This window comes from Alexandromys fortis, unplaced genomic scaffold (genome assembly GCF_014885135.2).
Source record: "Alexandromys fortis isolate MF-2015 unplaced genomic scaffold, M_Fortis_MF-2015_v1.1 scaffold_339, whole genome shotgun sequence".
Taxonomy (NCBI): domain Eukaryota; kingdom Metazoa; phylum Chordata; class Mammalia; order Rodentia; family Cricetidae; genus Alexandromys; species Alexandromys fortis.
In genome coordinates, this window is record NW_026068234.1 from 226,316 (window position 1) to 235,900 (window position 9,585).

Below are 9,585 nucleotides of genomic sequence, written 5' to 3' on the forward strand. Positions count from 1 at the left end.
TACTTACAAATAAATATATATTTATAAATATACTATATGTAAATACTCAAATATATAATGTATTTTGATCATAATTCTGTCAACTGTCTTTTTATTTATTTTAAATTGTTTTTATTGAACTATATATTTTTCTCTGCTCCCTTTCTCTCCCCTCCCCTTCTACCCTCTCCTATGTTCCCCATGCTCCCAATTTACTCTTGCCTTTTTCTACTTCTCATGTATATTAGATCCATGTATGTATGTCTCTCTTAGGGTACTCTTGTTGTTCTAGATTCTCTGGGATTGCGAGTTGTAGGCTGGTTTTTCTTCACTCTATTCTAAAAGCCACTTATGAGTGAATACATATTTTATTTGTCTTTCTGGGTCTAGGTTACCTCACTCAGTATGACGTTTTCTAGCTCCATCCATTTGCCCACAAATTTAAAGGTGTCATTAATTATTTCTGCTGTGTAGTATTCCATTGTGTAAATGTACCACATTTTCCTTACCCAAGTCAAGGGGCATTTAGGTTGTTTCCAGGTTCTGGCTATGACAAACAAAGCTGCTATGAACATAGTTGAGCACATGTCCCTTGTGGCACGATTGAGCATCCTTTGGATATATACCCAAAAGTGGTATTACTGGGTCTTGAGGAAGGTTGTTTCCTAATTTTCTGAGAAACCACCACACTGATATCCAAAGGGGCTGTACCAGCTTGCACTCCCACCAGCAATGCAGAATTGTTCCCTTTTCCCCACAACCTTTCCAGCATAAGTTGTCATCAGTGTTTTTGATCTTGGCCATTCTTACTGGTTTAAGATGGAATCTCAGAGTTGTTTTGATTTGTATTTCTCTGGTGACTAAGGATGTTGAGCTTTTCCTTAAGTGTCTTTCAGTCATTAGATTCCTCTGTTGAGAGTTCTCTGTTTAGGTCTGTATCCCATTTTTATTTAGATTATTTGTTGTTTTGATGACCAATTTCTTGAGTTCTTTGTACATTTTAGAGATCAGCCATCTGTCTGATATGGAGTTGATGAAAATCTTTTCCCATTCTGTCATTTTGTCTTGTTGACAGTGTCCTTTGCTTTACAGAAGCTTCTCAGTGTCTACTTCTCTCAGTGTCTGTGCTACTGGGGTTATATTTAGGATGTGATCTCCTGTACCAATGCATTCAGTTGTACTTCCCACTTTCTCTTCTATGAGGTTCAGTGTGGTTGACTTTATGTTAAGGTCTTTGATCCATTTGAACTTGAGTTTTATGCATGGCAATAGGTATGAATATATTTTCATTCTTCTACATGCTGATATCCAGTTATGCCAGCACCATTTGTTGGGTATGCATTCTTTTTTCCATCTTATATTTCTTGCTTCTTTGTCAAAAATCAGGTGTAGATATGTGGATTGATATCCGAGTCTTTGATTCAGTTCCATTGGTCCAACCATCTTCTTAAAACTTATTTTATACATTGTAAAATTAAAATATAATTATATAACTTCCCCTTTCCCTTTCTTCCTCCCTACAGAAGCTCCCATGTTCTCATCCTCAAATTTATATCCTGTTTTCTTTATTGTTCCAAATAATGTATTACTGATATATATGTATGTATAATATATGTACAAACATGTTATACACACAGATGACAGAGATAGATAGATGGTAGACAATAGATGGATAGATGATAGATAGATGATTGATAGATAGATAGATAAATAAATAGATAGATAGATAGATAGATAGACAGATACCAATAAGTAATCTGCTGAGTCTGTTATGTTGTGTTTATAATCATACAATGGGACTGACCACATTGTATTAGATAACTGTAGGGAGGAAGCCCCGAGTTAGTGAAGTCCTGAGTGAATGAATGTATGCTGTTGATATAGGCATGGCCATTTCAAGTACCTCAGAGTCTCAGACTGATTAAAGAATGGCAACCACCCCCTGCAATCCCTTCCCAGAAGGGTGAGGCTCAGGAACATGGCAAAGCCTTTCTCTGGTCCAAGTGTGGATATTGACTGTGTATGCAGAAGATGTCCACCAAAGCTTTCTTTGCCCAGATGTTTATGACCTTAAGAGTGCTCCCCTCCAGAGACTACCCCTACCAAGACCAGATAAATCTGTCTCCTTGATCCATCTATATAATACATCCTGCCTCCTTAACTGTTCAGCTGTTGCAATAACTCTACCTCTCAGATCAACTCTACACAGTAAGCCTACTTATCTTTCAATGTGCTGAGGTTTCGCCATAGAAGAGCCCCACCACCCAATGCCAGTTTTTCTGCATGGCCCTTGTATCTGTCTATCTTTCTTCATTCCTTTATTCATCCTGACCAGGTCTGTTCCTGGAGCTATGCCAGATGCATCAAATAAACAATTAATGGGCACATCCCTGAATAATTCTCTTCCTCTCAGTAGTCATTAGTTGCCTATAGCTCTTTGCCTAGGGACAGGATCCTATGAGATTTTTTTTTCCTCCTTATTGGTGTGTCTATTGATAATGTGATCATTCAGGTCTTGTTTATGTAGTCATTTCTAGGAAAGATGATCTCACAGCAGACTTCCTGGTATTTTCCTTCTTACATGTTCCCTACCCCTCTTCTGTGATGTTTCCTGAGTCATAGATGCAAGGACTGTGGTGTACTGGAACCGGAATCCTCACCATCCGTTAATCTCCACAGTGTGTCCAGATGTGGTTTTCTGTAATAGTCTCTATTTGTTGTAAGTAAAATCTTCTTTGATGATAGGTGATGACTACAATTATCTATGGGTATAAAGTTAATATTTTAGAATATAATTAGGAATTATGCTGACCTAGCAAAATGGCAATAGTATAGCTAAGACACATGACCTCATGAACTCCATGTAGTTGGCTAGGATTCTAGTTCCAGACATGTTTTCCTATCTGTTGAGTAGACTTTAAGTCCAATTAGGTATCTGTTGGTTATTACCAACATGTGAGTGCCACTATTGCACCTTTATGGATATCTTGCCAGGCTGATCACTGTTGTGGTTCATAGGTATCACCGTTAGTAAGAGCTATTAATTGTTTCTCTCCCTTGGAATATTGCATGATACTTTCTGGAACTATTGGAAGCTAGAACTCAGGAAAAGAGCTCTTGTGTTCTATACAGCTTGAATCATTCAAGTACTGTGTCCTAAGTGTACAATGTCTTCCTCAATAAATAAGAACTAACAAGGGAAGTCAAGACAGGACATCAGGGCAGGAACCTGGAGGCAGAAATTGGATCAGAAGTCATAGAGGAATGTTGTTGACTAGCTTTGTTCCTCATGACTTATTCAGCCTGCTAACACCATCAGTAATAAGATGGGCCCTCCCATATCGATCATTAATCAAAAGAAATGCCACAGACTTTCTTACAGCCCAACCTTACATATTTTCTCAGTTAAGATTCCCTCTTCCCAAATATATCTAAGTTCGTGTTAAGAAGACAACCAACACAACTTCACACATATACACAGCAACCACCAACCGCCTCTAGCTCTTCAGAAAGGAGTAGAACCTCATGAGTCCCTCTCCAATCAATGATGAATGCTCTCAAGATCAATCCTGTGCAGGTCCTGTATGAATAACAATAGATGCTATGAATTGGTGAGATCATGTTGTGTCCAGAAGACATCCTTTTACAACATAACTCCACATCTTCAAATTTTAAGATTCTTCTATGATGTCCCTGAGCCTAGGGGGGAGTGATAGAGATGTTCCATTTAGGACTAAGCACCCCACCATCACTTATTCTCAGTATTTTGATCAGTTGTGATCAAAACAGTTGTCTGCATTAACTCTTGCCTGAATAAGCTTCTTTGATAAAAGTTGAGAGCACATTAATAAATAGTTATAAAATATGGATATAAGAAGAGATTTTTGACATAACCATTTAGCAAAACAATATAACAGATGCTTCACTAAGGCTTATGACCTCCCTACCTGTAGATAACCCAATTATTCTAAAGTTAAATTTTTGTTTCATCAATTCACTTAAATCTCCTCAGCCTCAGTTTCCTCATGTGTAAGTGCCATAAAAAATAGTACCTAGTTCACAGAGTTAATGAGCAAACAGTGCAATCCTTCAGAGCTCAGAAAAACAGAATTGAAGAGTAATAGCTATTTTAGTTCTTTTTATAATTTGGATGAAATATCTGTATGGGCTCCCAATTCTCCTGCATGAATTCTTCCTCTTTGTGGCACTAAACTTCCTCCAGTCTCCTCCCAGGAGGATACACCTGAGTGCAAATGCTCCTTAATGACTGCTGCCTACTGTACCTGCATAAAGTTTTTCTCTGTGTGATGTCACAAGGCAGGACGGTTGCCAGGGGGAAATAGTGTCTTCAGATATCAAGGTTCTCCTGGTTGAAGACCATGCATGCAATTGAAACCACACACACACACACACACACACACACACACACACACACACATTGCCCATGTTCACTCCTACTTCTCACATCTGTCTGCAAAGCCAAGGTAATCTGCTTCTCTGAAGTAACTACTTAATTCTTCTACCATTGAACATTTATCTGAAATTGCAACCTCCTCTTCCTGTGGTCCTGCTTCACATTCAACCCTACTTTCTCCTCCCCACCCACAACAGAAGCAGACAGGAGCAACTCATGAGTCTTGATCTAATGAGGTCAGGCTTCACAAAGTCTAATCAAAAACTCAGTGCAAACTGGGGTGTGGCTAAGTGGTAGAATATCTGCCCACCAAAAAGGCTCTGGGTTTGATCCCTAGAACCATAAAAGCAAACCAAACAATCTACTTGTGTTATGGTATGCCTCCAAATATCCACAGCATGATAACTGTTAATCTGGCCAATAGCACAGGGCTAACAAAGTCCCTATTCTCATGGAGTTCACTACCTTGTGTACTATTGGGGAAGAGAGTCAACAATAAAGAACAAAAGAGTATGTTACATGGTGACTTGTTCTATGATTGAGCAATTTTTGAGCATGGCAATGAGATGAAAGTGCATTGGCTGGAAGATCAGAGACGGTTGCCAAATAACCTAGGATCTGGGGCCCAAATAAGAAGGCGAAGATCCAGCCTCACCAGGTATTCAATCACTCAGAGTGAAAATATATGCATCTGCTCTTCACCACCTCCTGCATTTTCATATTTCTGCTTGATTTTCCTCCTTCCTACAGAATCATCTTGCTTTATTTCAGTGCAGACCCCCTTTGGTTCACCTGGATATTTCATCATTTCCAGAAAGATGTTATTTTTTAAGGCAGAATTTTCCATTTGAGATTCTCCTGCCTCAGTCTTCTAGAAGAGTAGAATTGTGAGGCAGACACCATACCTCAAAACTATGAAGGACGTTCCTAATGAGCAAAGAATGATCAGTTGGGACTGGAGTAGTAACTTGGAAATTAAGAACATTTTCTGCTCTTCCAGAGGACCTGAATTTGGTCCCCAGCTCTCACGTGGTGGCTCACAATCATCCATAACTTCAGATCTAAGTATCTGAGAATCAGGCACCTTCTTCTGACTTCCTCGGGCAAGTATGTGATGCCCACACAAAGATAAAATAAGTAAATCTTTTAAAATATTATTCTTAAATTGTATATATCTTTGATGTTAAAAAATGACACTTACTTTCAGCACTTTGAGGCATTTCTCCTGGAGGTACTCACACTGGGGATTGAACCCAAGGACCTCATGAAAGCTAGTAAGCATGGGGCCGTTGACCTATATCCCAGTCCTTTGGATAGTTTGTTTTAGTGTGCATGCTTATGTGTGTATGCATGTGTATGTCTGTGTATGCATATGCACGTGTATGTAGAAGCAACTTCATGTCTCCTTCAATAATTCTCCACTTCTTTAACAGAACAAAGTTTGTTGAATATATTGCAAGGGGGCAGAAGATTGACAGTAGTTACAGTATCACCTGCAGCCTCCATCTTATTATATAAGACAGAGTCTTTCACTGATCCTGAAAGTTGCAAATCTGACCACACTGGCTGGCCAGCAGACCCCAGAGAACCTCATGTTTCCATTCCTGGTTCTGGGATTATATTCACACACCATTGCACTCACATAGATTCTGGTGATCTGAACTCAGGTCCTTATGTTTGTGCAGCAAGCACTTTAACATCTCCATATGTCCCCCTTCGTGTTCTTTGAGACAATCTCACTGGGTTAACCACATGCCTGTGAACTCACTCAGTACCCTAGGTAGTGCTTGAACTTGCAATCCTCCTGTCTCATCCTCCCAAACAGCTGAGATTACAGGCCTGTGATATAAGGCCTAGCTATTTTCAGCACTTTTAACCTCATTCCATTGCCATCCTTCCTCCTGGAGTCACCTGCTAGTCACATCATTACCACTTTCATGTATCTGTCATTTTATTGCTGCGGATCTTTGCAGCTCTCTATGATCCAACTTTTGAGTTATTGCTCTCTAGAGCTGACTTACTGTCTTTCACCAGCTTGAAGACATTTCCAGTCATCTCATCAAATGTTGTAGGACACATATTTCTAAATTCAGGTTTAAGTGTTCTCTTCAGATTCCCTTTATTTTGAGGAAGTCAAACCTGTTCAGGGCTCAACCTCACCTCAAAGTTACTATTACTGCTTTCTATGATTCTTGATTCCAACAACATGAAATACTCTCCTTCCTAATATTCTGCCCCCATAAATGATGCCAGCCTTTTGTGTCACATGTAGAAGGCTACCAGCTTCTGCTTCACCAACTCTTCTAACTCCTCCTTTCTGGCCTGGCCAGTCATCCTATAGAATTTCATCTTTCTTCGTGGGAGCTCTTCTCTCCTGTCCCTGGTGCTGTATCTCTAATATACACTGCTCACTTTCTCTCTGAGAGCTCATTACTTACTTTTAATTTTTTTGTTTGTTTTTTATGACAGGGTTTCTTTGTGTAGCTTTGGAGCCTGTCCTGGAACTTGCTCTATAGACCACGTTGGCCTCAAACTCAGAGATACACCTGACTCAGCTTCTGAGTTCTGGGATTTAAGGTGTGCACCACCACTGCCTGGCTAATTTTATTTTTTTTAATTGGTATGTCTGCACATATTTGAAGGTCGGAGGACAACTTGTGTGAGTTAACACTCCTTCCACCATACCAATCCCACATAGTGAACTTCAGCCATCACACTTGGCAGCAAGCACCTTTATGTGCTGAGTTTTCCCAACAGCCTATCACTCCCTTTTTCCCATTATTTCCTTTACCAAGTTTTCAGTGCAAGGGTGATGTTTAATGAGAACTATGTTCCTTGTCTCACCACATCTGCACCTCCTTAGTAGATGCTCTGGCTCAGGTGAGCAGATAGTCTTACCTGTCCCCTGAAACTGACAAAGAACTACACCTTTTTTGTGAAGCGTTTCTGCCAAAATCCTTCAGTCTAGTTGGAGTGGTCCAAAGGAAAAGAAGTGCCCAATGAAGTGCAGTGGGGAATGAGGCAAAGATAAGGTTGGTGGCTGAAACTCCTGAAGGAATCATCTCCAGGGTGAACTGTGTTCAAAGATGGTGGAGTCCCCAAGCCTGGGACAAAACTCAATATTCCCTGTCCATTTGTTCCTCATTCTCCTTTGCTCCCAATCACTTAATCTCATTCTCTCTGCCCCTAACTTTCTCATTCTTCTCCTTAGACTCACTTCTATGGCCTCTGCAGCATAGCATCCAGGAAGAGTCAAATGTTCAGCCAGCCAGTGGTGCACACACCTTTAATCCCAGCACTCGGGAGGCAGAGACAGGCAGATGTCTGAGTTTGAGGCCAGCCTGATCTACAGAGTTAGTTCCAGGACAGTTAGGGCTGTTACAAAGAGAAACCCTGCCTCAAAAGACAAAGTCACATGTTCAGGTTTTCTTATCAAATGACACCTTGAATCTCAAATGGCCATGGACTCAAACCATCAACCAGAATCAGCTTTGCTCCCTTTGCCTTGGGTATCTTGTCACAGCAATGGAAGGCTAACATCAGTCAATGAGAACAGCAGGGGACATTTCAACAGAAAGTAGAGGGACTGTGGAGACTGAGGGCATACATGTCAGAGGAAGCCACAGGAATTTCAAGATCAAAACATAAGATTTATCAAAATGTGTTAGAATCAGAAATAATTGTGGTACAAATAATTCTGATGCAGAGGCAGGAAAAGAACACATTAAGATTCGTCATCCTAGAGAAGCTAAATAAGAAGGTGAACCCAAAGAAAAACATATAGTCATCCTCCTGGATATTAACCTTCATCAGGCGATGAAAGAAGACAGAGACAGAGTCCGACATTGGAGCACTGGACTGAAACCCCAAGGTCCAAATCAGGAGCAGGAGGAGAGAGAGCACGAGCAAGGAACTCAGGACCGCGAGGGGGGCACCCACACACTGAGACAATGAGGATGTTCTATCGGGAACTCACCAAGGCCAGCTGAACTGGGTCTGAAAAAGCATGGGATAAAACCGGACTCACTGAACATAGCGAACAATGAGGACTGCTGAGAACTCAAGAACAATGGCAATGGGTTTTTGATCCTACTGCACGGTACTGGCTTTGTGGGAGCCTAGGCAGTTTGGATGCTCACCTTACTAGACCTGGAAGGAGGTGGGAGGTCCTTGGACTTCCCACAGGGCAGGGAACCCTGACTGCTCTTCGGGCTGATGAGGGAGGGGGAGTTGATTGGAAGTGGGGGAGGGAAATGGGAGGAGGTGGTGGGGAGGAGACAGAAATCTTTAATAAATAAATAATAATAAAAAGATTTGTAAATGATGAGCCTAAAGTACGGGACTATAGCTAGAAACAATGAGTATCCTGAGTCAAATGTGTTTTAGAGAGAATGGAGAGAGCAGTCTAGATGATCTGGGGCAAAATTTAGAAGAAAAAAAGCAGTCAGCCACCTAGTGGGCAGAGTTGAGACTGCAGGTAGGAAACGGAAGCAGCAATTCACATAACTGAATGGAAGCGGACTAGGCAGGATTAAGTTGGGGAGGGGTGGAAGACAAGCCAAACAGGCAATGATCTAAACTATAAATAAATAATCTGGAATCAAAATAATAAAAAGGATTCTGGGAGTGTTGGGCCACCATAGCCTTGACACTCCAGCGCCATGTAAGCATACACAAGCATAAGTAACAAGTGATAGAGAATTCTTCCAGGGGGTGGGACAGTAGGCTGGGAACTTTGGATGAGGTGCTGGAAAGTAGAACCTAGACCTTGTACCTGAACAAGTAAGACCTCCATCCTGTAGTACCCTCTTAGCCCTAGAACTTTCTTTTGACTCCAGTGTAGACTTACCATGGAAAACCCATTTAAAAACACTTTTAAGATAGAATAAAGCTTCTAAAATAAGATGCCAGAGTGCTTATAGATTACTGCACTATACTATTGTATAATTGTGTAATTGTATAGATTACAATACAAGGAATTCCTTGGGAGTCCATAAATCTGAGAAACAGGGCTTCTTTTGGAGTATTAAATTGTAAGATCCATATCATTTTGGCAGTATGATTCTAAATATATTTTTCACTCTCTTAAATAGGCCATATTACTATTTTCTTTAAGAGTTACTGCAAAAGACCACAATAAAAAGCCATCAACTTTTTTCCAATAACATTTATTAAGTGACTATCAAACTCTG